The 22,473-nt window shown below is 34.2% G+C and overlaps 1 protein-coding gene across 31 annotated transcripts in view; it reads left to right on the forward strand.

Annotated features, from left to right (window-relative positions):
• The window catches only part of ATF7IP (activating transcription factor 7 interacting protein), a 134,950-nt gene that overhangs the window by 32,911 nt on the left and 79,566 nt on the right, over positions 1–22,473 (forward strand). For 5 of the 31 annotated variants that reach the window (XR_012420048.1, XM_065523781.2, XM_065523787.2 and 2 more), the window contains exon 1: positions 18,375–18,985. The exons of 20 other annotated variants lie outside the window; for them this stretch is intronic. The gene's annotated coding sequence lies outside the window, so the exon portion shown is untranslated. Of the gene's footprint in view, positions 1–8,983; positions 9,039–17,339; positions 17,389–18,374; positions 18,986–22,473 lie in introns of those variants that run through there. 6 more of the 31 variants (XM_065523782.2, XM_074006304.1, XM_074006314.1 and 3 more) reach the window with 2 other exon arrangements.

Consider the following 22,473-nt stretch of genomic DNA (forward strand, 5'->3'; position numbering starts at 1 on the left):
CCATGAATTTTGAGGGTACTTTTTTTTTTTTTAGCTTTCAGTATTGCTGATGACAAGTCTGATGCCAGTTTAATTCTTTCTCTTCTGTAGTTAAATGATACTCTAAGTTATTAATATTTCCCTATAATGATTTTCTGAAATCTTATCACAGTATGCCTAGGTGTCAAAAAATTTTATTTTGCTTGTTTTAATTTAGTCTGTTTTGGGATTCAGTAGGCCTTTATTATTGGAAAACTTGTGTATTTTTTCAGATTTGCTGATTTTTTTTTTTCTTATGTTTTCCCTCCTTTTTTTCTTGGTTCTTTTTTCCCGAAACTTGAGTTAATTGAAAGTTGTTGCTTCTGGATATATTTCTTATGTGTTTGTTCTTGTGGGTGTAATAGCTTCTCATACACTTAGAGGATTTTTTAATATATTATTTTAAAATGTCTTCTGTTTATTCTCCTACTAATTAGCTAGTGTTTTTTGTGGGGTTTGGCACCTGACCTTTTGTTTTGAATTCTTGAATGTATTTGAATTCTTGAATGTATTTGAATTCTTGAATGTATTCATTTGAATTCTTGAATGTAATCATTTTGGTATTTGAGATTTCCTGTTTTACTTTGGCTGGATGCTGATGGTTCAGGTGACTGTGAGTGGTGGGCAAGTGGTACTTGCTGCACATAGGATATGCTGGTAATTTGTCTTTGGGATGGTAGCTTCCATGTCTCTCTGGGGGCATAGTGTCTATATAAGTTACTACTCTAGCTCACAAATGTCAATGCTGCCCTGGTTTAGCACTAGCATGGAAGAGAGAATGTCTGATGGACTTAACTGTTCAAATACCAATTACATGAGTGTATTTTCATGTGATGATTCACACTGGCCTATCAGGTCTAAATTGAAAGTCTGTTATTTGTATCCCCTTGTCTCTGTGTAAGTGAGGTACTTTAACTAGTTTGACATTTATCCTTCTAGTCTTTAAAATATCACTTGCATGCCTGTATACATGTTTAGATTTGTGTGTGTGTGTTTTAAAATATAATGGCATAAAAACAGGGAACATTTATTGACTGCTTACAGTATCTAAGTACTTTCTATTTATTATGTCATTTAATTCCCATAGCATTTCCACGAAGACAGACTTTGTCATTTCAGTTTCATAGATGAGGATACTGAGGTAAGGAGAAGATACATATTTTAGATAGATAACCAGGAAATAATAGGATTAATATTTAAAAAGATATTTCTGGTCCTGGGATTTGCACTATTAATTACTAAGAAGTCTGCTTTTTTGGTACATTTGACAATATTTCTCAGAGATTTTTCTTTTTTAATGCCTGGGATATTAAGGGTTTTTATTTTTGTGTTTGCTATGACAGTGCAGCAGTAGGCATCCTGATACATTCCTTTGTAAAACATGTTGGTACATAGATAGATACCTTAAAGGTCCTTTGGTGTGTCAAAATGATGCACAGTTCCTGCTTATTTGTCCTTAAAAATGGATATGACACTTAACTCTTCTGCTTATGGTACATAAGACCGCTCATTTCTGTATATTAATGCTAACCACAAATAATTGCCAATCTGATGTTTAAAAATGGATTTTCTCTTTTTGTTTTGTCTTTTTTTGATGATTAGGTTGAATGCCTTTTCTCGTATGTGTTTCATGAATTGGCTGCTCACGTTTCTTTATTTTTTTTCCAACTGTTTGTCCTTTTCATTCACTAATAGATTTTCTTTTTTATTCTGGATACTAATCCTATAGCTCTATGCCATTTTTTTCAAGGATTTCTCCTAACTTGTGGTTACTTGTACTTTCTGTGCCTTTGAATATTTCTATTAATTTTATATCCAGTGTCTTTGCTATTGCACTTGACTGCCATTTTGATCGATTTTCCACCATTTATTTCAAAATCCATTTCTTCCTTATTTGTTATGTTCTGTTTTTGTTTGAGACAGAGTCTTGCTCTTGTCACCCAGGCTGGAGTACAGTCGCATGATCTTGGCTCACTGCAACCTCTGCCTCCCGGGTTCAAGCCATTCTCCTGCCTCAGCCTCCTGAGTCACTGGGATTACAGGTGTCTGCCACGACGCCCGGCTAATTTTTGTATTTTTAATAGAGATGGGGTTTCGCCATGTTGGCCAGGCCAATCTTAAACTCCTGACCTCAGGTGATCCGCCAGTCTTGGCCTCCCAAACTGCTGGGATTACAGATGTGGACCATCACGCCTGGCCTTTCTTCCTTATTTGTGATGCTTCTCTGTCATAGTTACATTTTTTATTGTTTGCGTCTGTCTTTTGGATAATTATTCTGTTGTACTCTTTTTTTTTTTTTTGTACTTTTGATAATAATGCTTTGTTATATGCTGTCACATTTGAGAGGGCAAACATTCCTCATTACTTTTGATTTTCAGGTTTTTCCCTGTTTTTAGCATTGTTTCACTTAGAGATTAAGTTTTCTTTTTTTTTTGGATATGGAGTCTCGCTCTGTCGCTCAGGCTGTAGTGCAATGGCGCTGGGCTCACTAATTTTTGTATTTTTAGTAGAGATGGGGTTTCACCATTTTGGCCAGGGTGGTCTCTTAACTCCTGACCTCGTGATCTGCCTGCCTCGGCCTCCAAAAGTGCTGGGATTGCAGGTGTGAGCCACCGTACCTGCCCTCAGATTAAGTTTTAAAAGTTTGTCATGCTACAAAATACCTAGGTGGAATTTTCTTTTTCTTTCTTTTCTTTTTTCTTTTGTTCTTTCTTTTCTTTTTCTTTCTTTTCTTTCATCTTTCTTTTTTTTTTTTTTTGAGACAGAGGCTCATTCTGTCACTCAGACTGGAGTGCAGTAGCATGATTATAGTTCACTGCAGCTTTGACTTCCTCCCAGGTAGCTGGGGCCACAGACACGTGTCACCACACCTGGCTAATTTTTTAATTTTTTGCTGAGGTGGGGTCTCACTATGTTGCCCAGACTGGTCTTGAACTCCTGGGCTCAAGCAATCCTCTTGTCCCAGCTTTCCAAAGTGTTGGGATTATAGGCATGAGCCACCATGCCTGGCTATAGTTACTTTTAAAAATTCTCCTTTTTTTTTCTTTAGTCACCTCCCTGACAATACTTCTAATAAATTTTATCCAGGAAGAATTGATTTTTTTTTTACGTTGAGTCTTAGCTCTAACATTTCATAAGACGGCTCTAACATGTCATGTAAGTGTTTCTAGATACCTTTTTCTTGCCATTCTGATTTTTTTTTTTTTTTTTTTTTGAGACATTCTCCCTCTGTCACCCTGGCTGAAGTGAAGTGGCGCGGTGTCGGCTCACTGCAACCTCCGCCTGGGTTCAAGCGGTTCTTCTGCCTCTGCTTTCTGAATAGCTGGGATTTTATCGTGCCTGGCTAATGTTTTGTATTTTTAGTTGAGATAGGGTTTCCCCACGTTGTCCAGGCTGGTCTTGAACTTCCAAGCTTAGGTGATCTACCCACCTCACCCTTCCAGAGTGCTAGGATTACATTCACGAGCCACAGCACCTGGCCTGAATGTTTTCTTCGTTGTATCTTTTGACTCCTGTTTGAGCTTTTACTGTTTTGCTCAGGATTTTCACAACATATTGAATATAGTGTCATATCCTTTGTTTTTGTGTTTAAGAGAAATGTCTGTGGTGTTTTATTACTATGGTGTTTTTTGTGTTGAAGAGAAATATCTGTGGTGTATTATTATGGAATTTCTTGTTAGTTTGAAGTGATCTTTATCAGCTTAAGGAATGATTTTTATGTTCTTAATTTTTATTTTTATCAGTGCTTAATTTTAATTTTTATCAGTGAATGAGTGTTGAAATATTAGTGTCTTTTCAATTTCTGTAAAGAAAGAGTTAATTTTTGTTTACCATTTTTATATTGTCAGTAAATTTCCGACTATGCTTTAAAAATTATTAAAGGTATTTAAAATGGAAAAACAGTGCAGTTTAGGATAGAGACGTTAATATCATCTTTTAGTAGTTAACCAGGAATATGGGGATACAAGAATTCGAAGAAAATGTGTAGTTTCTTGCCTCCTGGCTTTAATGATCTGACATAGTCACAGTTAGGCCTCACAAACTGCTCTTCTAGTCTCTCTCAGCACTGTTCTTTGCACAGTATATTTATTGAATTGATTGTTGTGCTGTTAACAGTGAGGTGGCTGATCGAACTTTTTTCTGTTTACCAGTCAAATGGCTTCAGACTGTTTATGTCAACAGTAGAAAAGATGATTAAAAATTTAGAAGAGAAATATGGTATTTGGAAATGCCAAAATAAGGTCCTAGATCTGCATTTGTGAACCCTCAAAAAGAGCTTAGTTGTATGTACTTGGTGGCTTACTGCATTTATCACTGAATTTCCTTGGAATTTTTCTCCCCCGCTTCTCTCTCTCCTCTTCCTCCTTTTAAATTTTTTTTTAATTCTGGAGGCTCTAGGCTCAGTTAAATATTTTCATGTGGCAGAGAGCCAGATTTCCAATAGCCCTGAACTCAGCATGCTGCTGTTGCTTAGCAACTACTTGTGAAGTCTTGTGGCTATAACTGAATTATAAATAGGGTTATGAGCAGAAGTGCAATTGAAATTGAGATTGGAAAGAAAGGCATACTCTTTTTTTTTCCCCATCTCACTTGAATTTGAGTGATTTTTTTTTTTTTTTTATGCAGAGTCAGTTTTCAGAAATCTGGCTTATAAACATTGGTAATACTAACCCTATCAGGAAGACAATATGGGCATCTTTGTAATTACACATTTGGAAGCTTCCCCCCCTCCGAAGACTAAACAGTCTATAATGGAGACATGGCAGTTCATAGACACTAGAGAACAGAACTTCTCCTAATTTTCCTGGTCATACATGTAGAACAATATCCATACATTGTATTACTGCTATATTTCTCTTCCACATTTACGTTAAAATCTACATACAGGAACACTTTATTAGATTATGTTCTTGTACTTTTCATCACATCATTTCTTTAGAGTGGCTTAAAAATTGTCCTATAATCATGACCACATAGGCATTTGATGAATATTGAATACATGAGTAAATCAACCTATCTTTATTATTGCTTAAACAGTACATTTTAAAGTACACTTCATTAAAATGTTATCAGCAAAAAACCTGAAAGATTCTTTAAGGTCTTCTAATTTAATTTCCTTAATTTCACATGGAAAGCTATAGACCTAACGATGTTAAATGATTTGCCTAAGATCTATCACACCCTGGTGTGTGTATGTGTGTGTGTTTTTTGCATTGGTCTCTCTTACCGTTACATACTTCACAACTGTCTTTTTTTTTGCACTTATATTTCATCAGTTTACACAAAATTTAATTGAATTCTGTAATTTATTAAAAAATGTACAACTAAGTTTAGTAACAAACACAATTTATATGAACAGGTTTAGTTGAGAGGAGAGGACCATAGGTATCAGTGAGTATATTTGTAGAATGGATGGAGAACACTGGCTTATTTGATACGATGATTAGGAGGTTAAGAGAGTTTCCATAGTATAGAGTTTTTGGTCAGAACTCTACAGATTTTTTTCAGGTTCTAAAAGATGAAACTAAGTGGCAGTTCTTGGTTTTGGATAAAGAACTCCGTGCTTCCTTAAAATATATTAAACTTTTGTTAATAGTTAGTTTTTAACAGCCCATCCTATGAAACTAAGTCGATTGCAGACATTTGTGAGAAACAAGTAGATTGTATTCTTAGGCATTGTTGCTAGGAAAAATTTAGAGTGGTAATGTAATTTTTTCTTTTGCTGCCAGTGGAGGTGCTGGTTCATTCTTTGTTGTATGCCCAGTAGCAGAGATCTTGCTATCAAAAGTGTAAGTTTCTTTGAAAGGTTTAACTGAAGGAAGATGTAGAATTATAAATAGAATTGGCTGGAAAAGTTGCGATAAAAAATAATTTTAATTAGATCTGCAAGGAGGGATAACCAGCAGTATGCTCTGCTATAGAAGATAAATAGTTGGTACAAAGAGGAATTTGAATTTCTTCCATAATATGGAAGAGGATTAAGAGTCTTTTTTCTTTCACCTTTTTTTTTTTTTTTTTTTTTTAAGTGACAGGATCTCACTCTGTGGCCCAGGCTGAAGTGCAGTGGCACAATCATGGCCTCCTAAGTAGCTGGGACCACAGCTGTGCACCACCACACCCTGCTAATTTAAAAAATTTTTTTGTTGAGACAGGGTCTTACTATGTTGTCCAGGCTCATCTTGAACTGCTGGCCTCAAGCAGTCTTCCCACCTATAGGCGTGAGCCACTGCACCCAGACATCTCAGCTGCCACTTTAAACTCCTGTGGGTTTTTAGTAGGGCAGGGGGAAGAGACTAGAAATAAGATAGAGATCCAGGGTGAAGTTCCTGGAACTCTCTAAACTATTCTAAGGCATTTTAGTTGCTATACTAATTGTTCTAAGGTACCTTGATTATTCAGTTTCCCTCAGATTTGGATTGGTATGTGATGTGTAACTGCTTTGAATAAAGTTTTGCAAGCATGATGCCTTCTTGCTTTTCTTGAAACAGAACTGGCCAGTATAAGCAAAAATTATTTTAAAAGTATTAAAACTAATAAAGAAAATATGAAATACCAAGACATAATTAAAGTGATATTTGATATGTGGGATTATTAAATGTTCTCACTTGTAGTGCTTTTTTTTTTTTTTAGTTTTTGAGACAGAGTCTCGCTTCGTTGCCGAGGTGGAGTGCAGTGGCGTGATGTCAGCTCACTTCAACCTCAGCCTCCTGGGTTCAAGCGATTCTCCTGCCTCAGCCCCTGAGTAGCTGAGACTACAGATGTTTGCGCCATGCCTGGCTAATTGCTCTACTTTTAGTAGAGTTGGAGTTTCGCCATGTTGGCCAGCTGGTGTCGAACTCCCAACCTCAAGTGATCCACCTGCTTGAGCCTCCCAAAGTGCTGGGATTACAGGCGAGAGCCACCGTGCCTGGCCTGTAGTGCTTTATTAACAAAATCTGATATGTTTGTGATACACTCTTTCACTAATTGTGACTCAGGTTTATTCATATTGCTTTCCTTGCAATGAGGATAATAGTATAAGTTAAGATCTATTTTAAGATATTTTAGATATAAATATAATTGTGGTTAAATTTTGGATATCTGTTGCATATGAATGTAACATTAAAAAAAAATAAGTAAAATAAACTAAGCTACTTTTCATATAGACCAGTGTTTAAAATAACAGTTTTGTTTCTGAGATGGAATCTCGCTCTTTCGCCCAGGCTGTAGTGCAGTAGTGTGATCTCAACTCACTGCCACCACGCCCGGCTAACTTTTTGTATTTTTAGTAGGGATGGGGTTTCATCATCTTGGCCAGGCTGGTCTTGAACTCCTGACATCATGACCCACCCACCTCAGCCTCACAAAGTGCTAGGATTACAGGCGTGAGCCACCGCGCCTGGCCAATGTTTTTAAAAACTTGGTTAAATTTCATTTTAAAATCTAACTACTGTTAAATATTCGGTTAAAAAGAGCATCAGTCAGTGGATTACTTGTATAATTTTTACCCTTTCTCCACTGGAGCTTTTTGTTACTTAAAATGGTTATGTGTTCTTATATGTTTTAAAGGCATTGTTTCTAATCTTTATTTCATGATTAAAGTAAGTTCTCTACATATAATTTTTATATTAAGTGTTTAAGGGTTTCATAGTGTCAAGTATATGAATTCACTTTGCATTTTGGATAACAAGTAGTGACCAAAGAAAACCTTTAAAAATTAGTCATTTCATCAAAACACACTACTGGTTAGTTTGATATAAGAAATGCATAGAACAAGTACTTTAATAAATAGCATTGGTTTTAACATGACTTGGCTGTCAAACCAGCCATTCGTTTCAGCAACTGTAATTTAAATTCTTGAAATTAAAAGGTTGGTTTTTTTTTTCTTTTTGTTTTCTCTTTCTTATTTATCTATTTATTTTTTGGTTTGATTTGGTTATTTTGTACTGATCTATGATCCTCTTCATGATGTTATATTAGACTATACATTGTTTGCCATGTTTAGGAATTAAAATCCACTCCATAATAAATTTGTACTCTGCAGAGAGACATGCCTATTAAGCATTATTAGGTTGGAAAGATAGAATGATAAAATGCATTCTGTTATCTGGGTAAAGGAGTAAGAAATTTCAAGTATTGTCAACTTTACTACATTTTAGGTAAAATTAAAAAATCAAAAATAGTGCTGTACAGATTATTTATGTGCATGTTTAACTTTTACTTGACACAATCATAAGATAATTTGTTTTTCTAACTGATAGAAATTATTTTAACTTAATTGAGAAAATAATTATTGAATGCCTACTGTGTATAAGACACTACTGTTTGTGGAAAGAAGTTTGTGTTAAAAAATGTATAAGGCATACTTCCTACCTTATTTTGAAGTCTGCTTTGGTAAGTTATGTAAGCTTTGTATTTTTAATACATATTAAACGTTTTTTTTAAACCAACAAATCTCATCGACTCATAAAATTATAGAAAAAAAGTGCTAGGAAAATTGCAGTACTGTTTAGAATTTGAGATTTTAGAGAACCTTTAATGTATTAGGACTGTGATTCAAGTGTTTTATGATTCTTCTGTAAATAGAAAAACACTTAAATATATAGGTATTGATGTGTGCTTGCACACACACACCCACAAATATATATGGACAATGGCATGTTTCTTGAAAGTGGCCCATTTATTTAGCTTAACATTCATTTCTTTAATTGGCACCTAATAAGTAAAGGTGTCAAGTTAATATTTTAGGTGATGAAATGCAAGGCACATATTTTTTTCCAAGAAAATAGAGTGTTTTTGCTGGAAGTTTTGCTTTTATATTCGCATCTATTCTAAGATTCCTGCTAGCATATTGTTTCTATTTTTAGGCTGTTGCCAGGCAGATTTAAAATTTCTTCTCTTATGGCTGTCTAATTTCTATCTTCCTGATTGGTTACATGATGCTGCTTTTATTAGCCAACCACAGTGACTATGCAAATTGTATTTCAGTTTCTGTTGCTGTGAAAGAACTGATAAGATGGCTGCAGGGGGCTCCCTTTGGGGTATGTTTTTTATTTTAAAGAGGGTTTTCATCAATATGTAGTAAGAAGCAAAGGTAGATTTCCTTTGAAGGGGCATTTTATTTTTGAAATGGGAAATCTAACAAAGCAAGCTTTATAAAAGGCTGAAAAATGCCTCTCTTGTGTATTTGATTTTAATGCTGCTCTGTTTTGCCTCTATTAGGCAACTTATAAGTGGGTATATTTTATTACTTTTTGTATATAAACATGCCAGCATGCTAGTTTAGAAGTCTGTTAAAATGTTCTAGATTATTGTCTTTGCTTTCTAAAATAATAGTTTTTTTTCATGTAGGAATTATTTTAGATGTCAGTTATGTGTATATAGCGCATCATTCTTTTAGCCAGTACTTACCTGTATTCTATGTGCTCAACACTATGTAGTTCACTAATATTATACTAGAATACTTCATTTTTTTGTTCTTTTGTGAAATGACCTCAGAGGCACATCATCATGATATCAGCATATTTAAGATGTTTTCTAATATCAAAGCTTTGGACACTTAAAATATATTAACTTTTCCTGAGATTTGACAGAGATTAAAATTTGAAAGAAGCAGTAATTTTATACTGGATACTTGGTAAAAAATGTCAAAGTGTTCCATTAAACAATACACAAATGTAGTATTAGAGTCCATTTATAATAAAAATGTCTTAAAGGATACCTTTAGAGCATTGGCAAATACAGAGAATGGTGACAAAACACGCCATATGAATAAAAACAATATTGATAAAGTGTGACAAAGCCATATGTAACATCAGAAAGTTCAAGAAGTATACCTCATTTAAAAACATTTATCATCATTAATTACATATAAGGCCTTTTGGTTATAGTACCATTTTATAATAAAAGATAATGTTTTTGTTTCACTTAAGACTGTCTAGTCTTTTTGGTAAAAGATAGTTAATTGCATTTTCTATGTGTAGAAGACTTTATTAATATTTGCTCCTGGAGGGGTCACCTGTGTCATGCTTAGTACTGCTTTCTTTTTGTTTTTAAATATCTTGCATGGGTATTTTATGCCCATTACTGTAATCCTGCAAGATGAGCATACTGTAGAATTACGTACCATTTAAGGACAGGGAAAAAGAGTAATGACCTCATCCAAGATGAGCACATAAGAGAACAAGGCTGCGGCTATTTTACACATACTGCCTTTCACCATCAATATAATTACAGATACACTTGTTGGCTTAAAAATGTGAATGCTCTAAAGTATAAACCAACACTCGGTTCTCTTGGTATAGTTGTTCTGTCCATGTTGGAAGTGTGACCCAGTAAAGGGGTTTAGGTTAAAAATAAATGAAAAACACTTGACTGAAGTTCTGCTATTCTTTTTTTTAAATATCAAGTTTATTGAGATACAATTCACATGTCATACAATTCACCTGTTTAAGTGTATAATTCAGTGGTTTTCAGCATATTCACAGTCATGTAATCACCACAATCAATGTTTGAACATTTTTATTACCCTATAAAGAAATCCTGTACCCTTTAGCAACCAACCCTCATTTCCTCCCAGGCCCTCCAGCCCTAGGCAATTGGTAAGCCACTTTCTGTCTGTATAGCTTTGCCTATTCTGGACATTTCATATACAGTAGTACCCTCTTCTCCACAGTTTTGTTTTCTGTGGTTTTAGCTCTCTGTAGTCAACTGTGGGTAATATTAAGTGGAAAATTTCAGAAATAAATAATTAATAAGTTTCAAATTTGGCACCGTTCTAAGTAGTATGATGAAATCTCATGCCATTCTCCTCTGTCCTACCTAGGATACGAACCATCCCTTTGTCCAGTATGTTCAGCGTGTCTATACTGTAGATGCTACCCACCTATTAGTCATTTAGGAGATGTCTGGGTTATTAGATTTGTGCTGATATCACAATGTTTGTCATAAAGTCACCCTTATTTTACTTAATAACAGCTTCAACATGCAAGAGTAGTGATGCTGGCAATTTGGATATGCCAAAGAGAAACTGTAAAGTGCTTCCTTAAAGGGAAAAGGTTAAAGTTTTTGACTTGATAAAGGAAAGAAAAAGAATCGTATGCTGAGGTTGCTAAGATCTTTAGTAAGAACTATCTTATACTTTTGTGAAACGAACAGTGTATTGTTATAATTGTTCTACTTTATTGTTATTGTCAGTCTCTTACTGTGCCTAATTTATAAGTTAAATGTCTTATATGTATAGGAAAAAACATAGTATATATAAGTTTCAGTACTATCCAGTTTCAGGCATTCACTGGGTGTTTGGGAATGTATCTTCTGTGGATAAGCGGAGAATACTGTAAATGGAATTATTCAGTATGTGGCCTTTTGTGATTGGCTTCTCTTACTCAGCATGTTTTCAAAGTTTACACATGTAGTAGCATGTTCAGTACTTCATTCCCTTTATGGCTGAGTGATATTCCATCATATAGATATACCACATTTTATTTATCCATTCATTAGTCACAGGGCATTTAGGTTGTTTCCAGTTTTGGGCCATTATGCGTAGTGCTTCTATAGAGCATTCGTGTACAAGTTTTTGTGTGGACATATGTTTTCATTTCTCTTGGGTATTTACCTAGGAATGGAATTGCTGGGTCGTATGACAACTCTGTGTTTCACATAGTATGGAACTGCCTGTTTTCCAAAGCAGCTGCACCTTTTTGCAATCCCACCAGCATTGTATGAAGGCTCCAATTTATCCATATCCTTACCAGTACTCATTATTCTTGTTGATTATAGCTGTCCTGGTGTGTGTGAGGTGTTATCTCATTGTGGTTTTGACTTGCACTGATGACTAATGACGTTTACTGCCTATGAATTATTGACTTATAAAAACCATAGCTTTAGGAGAAAAATCTAATGTAAGTGACGGGTTGATGGGTGCAGCAAACCACCATGGCACTTGTATACCTATGTAACAAAACTGCACATTCTGCACATGTACCCCAGAACTTAAAGTATAATAATAATTTTTAAAGAAAACAGAAAAAGAAAAAAAAAGCCTTTTTGTGGAAATGCCTATTATGTCCTTTACTCATTTTAAAATGGAGTTATTTGGTGTTTTATTATGAATTTTAACAGTTTTTATATATTCAAGATACAAGTCTCGTATCGGGTATATGGTTTGCAAATATTTTCGTCCATTGTGTGAATTGTCTTTTCACTTTCTTAGTGGTTTCCTTTGCAGCACGAACAGTTTTAATTGTGATGAAGTTCAGTTACACTGTTTTTTTTTTCCCCTTCTTTTGTTGCTTCTTCTCTTTGGGTCATATCTAAGAAACCATTGCCTGTTCCAAATTTATGAAGATTTATGTCTGTGTTTCCTTCTAAGATTTTAGTTTTAGCTCTTAAATTTAGGTCTTTCATTTATAGGAATTAATTTTTGTATATGGCAAGAAATAGGAGTCCAACTTCATTCTTTTGCATGTGGCTATCCAGTTTTTCCAACACTCTTTGTTTAAAATACTATTCTTTCCCCATTGAATGGTCTTGTAACCCTTGTCTAAGACAATTTACTGTAAAAGTGAGGGTTTATTTCTGTTCCAAAATATATCCTAAGGATATACCTGTCATTTTGCTAGTAGTGCCACACTGTCTAGGTTACTGTAGCTTTGTAATAACTTTTGAAAATGCAAAGTATGAGTTCTCCAAGTTTATTTTTCTTCTTCAAGATTGTTTTGGTTGTTCTGGGACCTTTGCATTTTCATATTAAATTTAGGATCAGCTTATCAGTGTCTGCAAAGAAAATAGCTAGGATTTTGATATTGTCTTAAACCTGTAGCTTTAATTTGAAGAGTGTTGACATCTTAAGGATATGAGTCTTTCGATTCATGAGTATGAACTGTCTTTTATTTATTTATGTCTTTAATTTCTTCAACAGTATTTTATAGTTTTCAGAATGTTAAGTTTTGTACTTTTGGCAAAATAATTTTCGATATTACTGTAAATGGAATTGTTTTATTTTTGGATCATTTGTTTCAAGGGTATAGAAATGCAATAGATTTTTATATATTAATCTTATAGTCAACTTTGTTAAACTCTTATTAGTTCTAATAAATCTTTAGTTGATTTCTTACTATTTTCTATATACGATATTTTATTATCTGTAAATAAAAATAGTTCTTTCTTTTTTTTAAAGTTGTATGACTTTGGGCTGGGTATGGTGGCTCATGCCTGTAATCCCAACACTTTGGGTGGCCGAGGCAGGTGGATCACCTGAGCTTGGCAGTTTGAGACCACCAGCCAACATGGTGAAACTCCGTCTCTACTAAAAATACGAAAATTAGCCAGGCTTGGTGGTTCACGCCTGTAATTCCAGCTACTCAGGAGGCTGAGGCATGAGAATCACTTGAACCCGGGAGGCAGAGGCTACAGTGATCTGAGATCGTGCCAGTGCACTCCAGCCTGAGTGACAGAGAGAGACCATGTCTCAAAAGACAAACAAACAAAAAGTTGTTTGACTTTTATTTCATTTCTTGCCTAATTCTCCTGGCTAGAACTTCTAGTTCAATGCTGACTAGAAATGGTGAGGGCAGATAACTTTTCTTGTTCTGATCTTAGGGTGAAAAATTTCAGTCTTTGACCTTTAAGTATGATAGCTGTGGGTTTTTCCTTGGTGCCCTTTATCAGGTTGAGGAAATCCTCTTCTAAGTTTGTTGAGTGAATTCTGCCCTTAATTGCTATGTTAAATTAAGGATGAGATAATTTAATACTTAGAAAGCTGCTGGTAATACTCTTGTATCTAATACATGAAGTAGTCAGCAGGCTGGTGAAACTGGGGAGGGAGTCTACTCTCAGGTCTCATTTACTGAGTAGATAGGTTTTACCAGTGATCTTAAATGACATCTCCATTTTCAAAGAGATAAAGAAGACAATTGTGGAAGATACCATGTAGGTGATTGTTCAACATTTTATTAAAATGGTACCAAAACTTAAATGATGAAATGCATTAGAAGGTTCCTGTGCTGAAGAAAACAACTTGGTACTGAATTGGGTGTCTGCTTTACCTTACTAAGTTAAAATTACTATCTGTGTAATTATGGATAGTAGCATAGTTATTGATGTATTAATTCACATGATATGTAAAGTTGAAATTATGTAAATTATCACATAAACTAATGAGAAAAGGATATGTTTTGTTATAGTGTCTGACATATATTATTCCTCAATAAGCATCAGTTTCTTTTTCTCCTTTCAAAGTGTGTAATAAATAAAATGGGTTTTTTTTCAAGGTGTTAATAAAAGGCAGAATTTATAAGGCATGGTTGGGAATAATAAACATCAAATTCAAGATTATGCTTATCTTGGCATTTAGGAGTCAAGGATGAGGAAGGAGGAGTAAGCTGTTGTGTTGCACAGGGCACTTTATTTTTATTTCATAATGAAAAATTATGTGTTAGTATAGCTAAACATTAATAAAATAACATAAAACTTGAGCTAGAATGGAACTTAGCAAGCATCTGGCCTAACCTCTTCAGTTTTACAGTTGAGGAAACTGAACTCTAAAGAGTTAAATTGATTTATTCTATGCTGGTGTATACTAATGTTAGAACATGGAATAGAACCTAGTTTTGTTAGTTCAGAAGTCTTTTTGTTATGCCAAGCTTTTTAGAATATGTATATTTTAAATTAGTGTGATAGTTTGTATGATATTTTATAATTATACCTTTTTACAGCAAAAGAATTCTATGTCCCTACCTTTTGCCATGTGATGTGAGGTGTTTCCCTTTGGGAGATTTTTACTTCCCATGCCGTTAATGACTAATTTGGTTTTAGCCAAAGGAATGTGAATGAAAGTAATGTCTAAGCAAAAGCTTTAAAATAAGCTGGTCCTGCCCATGGCCCACAGGCTGCATACAGCCCAGGGCTGTTTTGAATATAGCCCAACACAAATTTGTAAACTTTCTTAAAACATTATGAAAATTTTTTTTTCAGCTCATCTGCTATCATTAGTGTATTTTATGTGTGATCCAAGACAATTCTTTCATTGTGGCCCAGGGAAACCAAAAGATTGGACACCCCTGCTAAAGGCTGTTGTATACTGTGTATCTCTGTCATATTGGTCTTTTCCCTCTGCCACAAGGCCTAGATGGGGTGAGGGGGTGCTGTTCCTTCAGCCTGGTGTCCTAGAATGAAAAAGTATACAGTTATTGGCCGGTGAAATTTTGTTGTTGTTGCTGCATTATCATCTAGTAAAAGGTGACTGACACAGAAAGTTAGCTGTCCAGCTTTTCTCTTTAGGTTGGGTTAATAAGAAAAGTAAGAGCTATTTCCTGGCATTTGAGGGATTTACATCTTTCAGCTCCTCATACCTCATTCTGGGTGTTTTACTTCACCCAAGCAAAATGTGAAAAGTACGTTTGGACAAATGATTTCTACTGCTGGTTATTTATTTATTTTTTAAATGAAACCTGGTCTTGCTATGTTGCCCAGGTTGGTCTCTACCCTTCAGGCTCAAGCAGTCCACTGCCTCAGCCTCCGAAGTAACTGAGATTACAGGTATGTGCCACTGCTCCCAGCTCTGGACAAATGATTTCTTAAATTCCTGTGGAGATAAATACAAGACCTTCTATAACTTCACTCCTTATCTGCATAATGATAATAGAGTTTGGCAAGCTAGTGAGTTGGGCCTTGATGGAAAATTGGCCAATTTTCTAAAGGGGTGTAATTTGCTCTGTGTATTCTAAAATGGCATTTGTTGGATCAAGTCATTTAATTTTATTTTGCCCTTGTAAGACAATGATCCCCAAAATTGACTTGGAGAAGTAATTTTAAGGTATCTTATGTTTTTATCATATAGACTGTTCCAAAATTTCTGAAAACATAGCACTGAATGCAACACGAAGTTAGATTGTAGTGACAATTCTGGCTTTGATTTAACCAAAATTTTAAGAACATGATTTACTCCTGCATAGTCTAGGGAATTGTTGGTAAAGCAAACTCCCTATTTCCTTTGTGGTTGGTTATTTTTTACAACGTAGTTTGGGGATATTGCATTCCACATTTTGGTTGGTGACAGGCAGAGGGGTTAATTTGTGGACGTGTCAAATATTATGATCACTCGATAACTTACTCAACTGAGTTTATGAGTATTTGATAAACAGATTTCACCACTTACTGTTTTTTTTTTAAGACAGCAGGATAGCTAGTGACAGTTATTTTATACTAGTTGAGAGAACAGTAGCTAACAATGCAACAGGATAACATCTATTTACATAGCCTTTATGTTATACTGGGTATTGTCAGTAATTTAAAGACGATTTACAGTATACAGCAATATGTGTATAGGTTATATGCAAATACTACACTACTTTATATAAGGGACTTGAACATTGTCAGATTTTATCTGTGGGAAGTCCTGAGACCAGTCTCCCACAAATACTGATGGACATCATATTTAAAATAAAAATTTCAAAATCTTTATACTAAATTTGAGCAGATAAGTATCAAAGTGAGTGAACAGACTCACTAGTCTATTTAATGAACAATAAGCAGTAAAGCAGATTATTAGCATTTATTGTGCAACCCATTATTCTTTATGATTTTAAGAGTATTGCAAATTCTCAAGCAAAATTTAGAAATGCAAAATAAAATCATACAGTTTTCAACTGAGATTGGGATTCTTAAAGAACCTAATAGAGTTGCATTTCTAAAGAGGTTAGAAATTATCAGTTAAATATTAAATATTTAATATTTAATTCAGCCATTTAATGAAAATAAACTTGAATTAAAATTATTTTCACTAGAAAAATGAATGAAATGTTCATTCAGAAAAATGTTATACTCTCAGCCAACAGCATGAATATAATTGAAATGCCTTTGTCAAAGATAGAAATGCCATGTCCACTTAATGTTTTCTAAGTTTTTGCTTTAATTTTATTTTGAAGTATACTTCATCAAATATTCATTACTTTGAATTAATACAGCATTTGTTTTGTTTATGTGTTGTATATGCTTTTTGACCTAACAATCATGGTACTTAGTTAAGTCTGTTCTTGGAAAGCAGTACAGATCCTAGTTTATTTAATCAGAGAAACCCTACCATAGACCTGTTTTTCAAACAGAGCATCTGGAGTTAATATTCCTAATGTTTCCAGTTCATTGTTCACCTTTATTTTCACATCCTTTGGATTTTTGATAGAGCACTTGCCCTCATCTGCTTCCCTTGTTGCTGGGCAAGGTTTGTGACACTGATGTCTGATTGGTTTTAGACTATTTCGGCTTTGAGCCAATCAGACAGTGAATTTCAGTTCTCTCACAGGACTGAAACATTGAAGCAGCTGTTGATATATTTTTCCTGTGGGGAGATTATATAAACTAAGAGTATGGCTGCAGCAAGCTCCCTCTTGGGTATGTTTGAAAAATTACAAGGTTCATCTGTAAGGAAGGGGGGAAATGAGGTTTATTTTTAAAACTTGGTTATTAAGAACACCTAATAAGTAGTGAATTTGAGAAAAAAAATTCTGATAACAAAGTTTCCATTTTTATTTTATAATTCTATATTTAAAGAACTATAGAATGGTGTAATGTAATAAAAATGTCTTTTATTTTCATGAATATTTACTTTGTAATCCACACTTGTTTTATAATAAAGCTTTGAAAAGACATCTCATATAACCTTTTGTAACGCTGCGAAAGGCAGTTAAGGAGAAAAGGATGTAGTAATTGTACTTTTACCACTTAATATAGGTTGTCCAGCATCAGACATTTAGATTTCATTAGATGAATTAAACTAAGTCAGTTCAGTGCAGTAGACAGCACAACACTTCATAATACTATCCCTAGTAATCCTTTGGGTCCAGAATACTATTAATTTTTGGAATCGGAAATCTGCAACAATAGTGGTAGATGGGTATGAAAATTTTTTTTTTACTTGTCTGGATTTAAGGTTTTGCTAGATTTATATATACTATATATATGGTCTATGGAATTTTTAAAAAGAAATTTACATTTGAATTTTTCATTGTATAGAAAAGTATGTTCTTATGTATATTGTCCATGTTTGACTTACTCCTCAGGTAGGAAATTAATTTATATTAATGTATATTTCTGGAAATGTTCATGGATATTTATTAAAGCAAAAAGATGTAAATCTTATTCATTTATGTGTGTGGTATATTTAATGCATGTTACATGGATTTAGGGTTTTATGTAAACTGTGTTCTAGATTCTTTATTTCAAACAAAGAACCACACTTAAGTATTACAGATACAGCTTTTGTTTAACTATGTTTTTCTGACCTTATTGTCTGTCTCCTGTTGCTGGGCAGGAATCAGAATGCTGGCTGCTGATTGGCTGAGTTTGTGAACGGCTCTTGAACAGCCATTTAAATTCTTGAGCTTTTTGAGCAGGCAGATTGTAGGCTAAGACATAACAGCTTCCCTTTGTTGTTTCATTGCTATGATCTCTTGCTAGAAAGAAGTGGGTGGAGGGGAATGAAGCAGAGAAGAGAGTAATGTTTTCATTTAAAGAAGAAGCTCGTTGGGCTTTCCTTAAAAATATTTTTAAAATAATTTACCAAAAATTTGAAAAAAAAAATTTCCAAGCCAGAGAGACTTAACCCTTCTCTGGTTATTTAAATATAAATTCCTGTGGAAAAGATTTTATTAGTGATAGTATTTTCCCAGAGTTCTTGAATATACAGAGACTTAACATTATTTTGACTCTCTTCCTCATGAAAAAAATACTTTCAGGAGAAACTAGTTCATCATGTTTTGCAGTTACTTTTAGACATGGCAGACATCTTCTGCCGTAAAATACCAATGCTTTTTCTGTGAAAATGAATTACAGTCATGTGAAAGTTTTCTGATTTGAGTTGCCACCTAAAATACTAAATTTATTTTATAGAATAGTTTTATGAATGGCATCTTAGTTCTAGGTGACAGTACTAAAATGATCCTTGGAAGTGTTTTGCTGTGGTATTACAGCCATGGAAACTTGTTTGCAGGTAACACACCTTTCTTTAATGTGTATCTTTCTTTAATATGCTTTGCAAATGCAAAATACATTTCTAAAAGCAGACTGCTGATTGGTTGGTACAGATATGGCTGAACTAGTTTGAACTAATTGTTCATGCTACTTCCTTATTGCTTTGTCTGTTTTTTATTATGTTTAGAACCCATAAGATCCGGTAAATGGCTGTAGTGTGCTCCCTTGTGGGTATGGATGGTAGTTATTCTGTAATTCTTTTTAGAGTGCTTTATTATTACTGAAGTTAATGGCAATTTTATTGATAAAATCAACTTTTCTTAAATTATATATATTTTTATTAAATATTATTTGGTGGTGGCAATTTAATATTAAATGTGAGGTTTACATGTTGGATTTTGTAATTTATATGTAAAATACCAAAGGGGAATTTGTCTTACACTCTTTAGTTTATTCCTAAAAACATTATCCTGAATATTTAGTTCATTCCTAAAAACATTATCCTGAATATATAGATGGTGATGGTTATAACATTTATTGAGTTCTTACTACATTCCAAGTGCTTAATGTATAGAATCTCATTTAGTTCTCATGGCAACCTTTGTGACAGGTGCTGTTATTCATCCCTTTTTAAGGTAGCCGAAACTAAGAAATTGATGTTAGTTTGCCCAGTCTCACACAGTAGGTTTCCTGGAAGAATTGGAATTCAAATCTATGAATTTGTCTACAGTCTACAGAGTTCATATTCTTAATTGGGTTATTACAAGTTATGACTTTTTTTAAAGGAATGCTTACTTTTAATGTAAGAGTTCATGTTCTTAATTGGGTTATTAAAAGTTATGAATTTTTTAAAAGGAATACTTACTTTTAATGCAATTGGTAATAACTACCAGCTATCCATATAATATCTGAGATGTGGATATTATGAGGCTAAATTCAAAAGAATGGCCTTTTGAAATACTTACAGGGTAACTATGCTACTTATATTATAAATTTAATTATTTTGTAGTTTTGGAATTAGTAAGGAAAAGTGACAGCAAAATACAATGCATTGTATATGTATCTTTTTGCAGAAAATTTTGCAGTTAGAATAACTGTAATGATGGGGAGGGAAAAACCTTGAAGGTGTGAAATTTTAGTCTGTAATTAAAAATCCTTAACATAGTGTCTATTATAATTTTGTATTAAGGTTTCTGTTTAAATGAAGAGTAATTTTCCTAAATATTTAGTTATATAAATAAAATGGCTAGAATAAGACATATGTTCTAAGTTATTGGCTCAAAATGAGAGAATGAATACAGAATGTATCACAGTCTAGAAATTCTCTGACAAGGTGGTAGAATCTCAAGCTGAATTGGCCTCCAGCAAATAGGCTAGGCTTATTGTTTTATGCCCTTCAGCCAAAGATCAGCAGGAACACCTTTGTAATTGAACAAGTTAGGTTTACTATGTTGCAGGGAGGAAATAATGTTCACTATGGGGAAACTGTAAGGCACATCATTCAGTAAGAGGATGTTAGAAAAAACCTAGTATAGGATTTGAGTATAGTATAGTATAGGTTGGGTTACTCTGGGGAGAGATTAAGGAAGTAGATCCTTATGGTGGATTGGGTGGCATCAGAAAGTTGGGGCACTTCTATACTTGGGTATCTCAATAAATTTTATCTATATAGGGAGGACAGACTATTATAAGATAAAGCTGTAACTGATAAAGAAGTAGTCATCACTTATTTAGTGAGGGGGGATGTTTGGAATTTTGTGGGTTGCACAGTGACCTTGTCTGACTTGAATGTTCTCTGAGTTGGTTTTGTGTCCAACCAGAGAACAGCATTGCTTAACCGTAAGCATCAGATCCGTTAACAACATTGAGCCCTAACTGTGAGTGTCAGTTAAGTTTTCAGACATCAGGGGCTGCATTTCTTTCTTTCTCAGGCCAAAGCAAATGTATTCTACCATATCATTCCTACTGGTGATGGTAATGGTAAGTGACTATCCAGTGTTAAAACAGTATTCCTGCCTCCTATACATCTTAGTCCTTAAAGGTATTTGTTTTATTCTACTATTGATTGATGACATTGTTTTCTTCAGAACCACATCTTTGTGCTCTTTTGTTTGCCTTTATTGCACTGGCCAGATGTTAACATGGAAATGGTTACAGGAAACATCCTTGTTTTTTTCTGATCCTGTTTCAATATCAGACATGATACCTCTAGTTTTCTTGGTAGATAACCTTTATCAGATTTGAGTAAGTTTCCTTGTATTCTTAGTTTCCAGGGAGTTGTAATTATGCATCAGTCTTGAATTTTGTCAAATGAATATTCTGTATTTGTTGAGGTAATCCTTTGTTCATTTTGTCCCTCTGTTCTGTTTATGTGGTGAATTAAGTAGCTTGATTTGTTTTGTGGTTTTCTTTCATGCTTAACAGTATTGTTTCAGAGTTCTGGAGGCAAGGCATTTGAAATCACGGTGTTGTCACTGCCATTCTCCCTCTGAAGGTGCTGAGGAAGGATCTGTTCCAGGCCTCTCTCCTAGCTTCTGGTAGTTGCTTGGCTTGGGGTACCATAACTTCAATCGTCACGTGGCATTCTCCCAGTATGCATGTCTGTCTATGTCCAGATTTTCCCCTTTTTATAAGGACACCAATTGTATTGGATTAGGGCTCACTTTAGTATCCTTATATTACCTTGATCACTGTAAAGGCCCTGTTTAAATAAGATCACATACTGAGGTACTGGGGCTTAAAACTAATATCTTTCTGGGGATGTGGTGGGGTGTGGGATGTTGCACAATTCAGTCAGTAACAACCTGGTACCAGACATTCAGTTTAGGCAAAACTCATAATTGTACACTCTGCTGGGTGTGAAATAAAGTCAGAATGCATCATGGCTTGTTCATGGTCAACACTGCTTGATTTTTGAATGTGAAATCGGCCTTGTATTTTTCTAAGTAAGCTTCACTTGGTCAGAATTCATTACCTTTTTAAAAAGCCTACTTCTAAATAACTCATAGATGAAAGAAGAATCATGATGGATATTAGAAAATATTTTAACAGAATAATGTAAATGACACATGAAAATGTGAGATGCAACTAAAGTAGCTCTTAGAGGGAAATTTATAGTTTTATATGCACACATTGCAAAAGAAGAAAGATTGAAAATAACACTTAAGCTTGAATCTCAAGGAAAAGGATGGCATGTTAAACTCTTTCCAAGAAAAAGTAAGAGAAAAGAAATAATAAATATTAGAGTAAATAATTAAAATAAGAAAGCAGATGTAAAACTAAGGAATATCAGCCAAGTAAAGGTTCATACTTTAATAAGTGAATAGAATTGATAAAACTCTAGCACAACTTACCAAAAAAAGAGAAGAATACACACACACACAAACACACAAACACACACACACACACACACACACAACCTTTGTATTTATTTTTAAATTTTTTTTGTAGTGGCATTACTGAGATATAACCACATATCTACTATTCACCCATTTAAAGTACAATTCA

Source organism: Macaca fascicularis, chromosome 11 (assembly GCF_037993035.2).
Source record: "Macaca fascicularis isolate 582-1 chromosome 11, T2T-MFA8v1.1".
NCBI classification, from domain to species: Eukaryota; Metazoa; Chordata; class Mammalia; order Primates; family Cercopithecidae; genus Macaca; species Macaca fascicularis.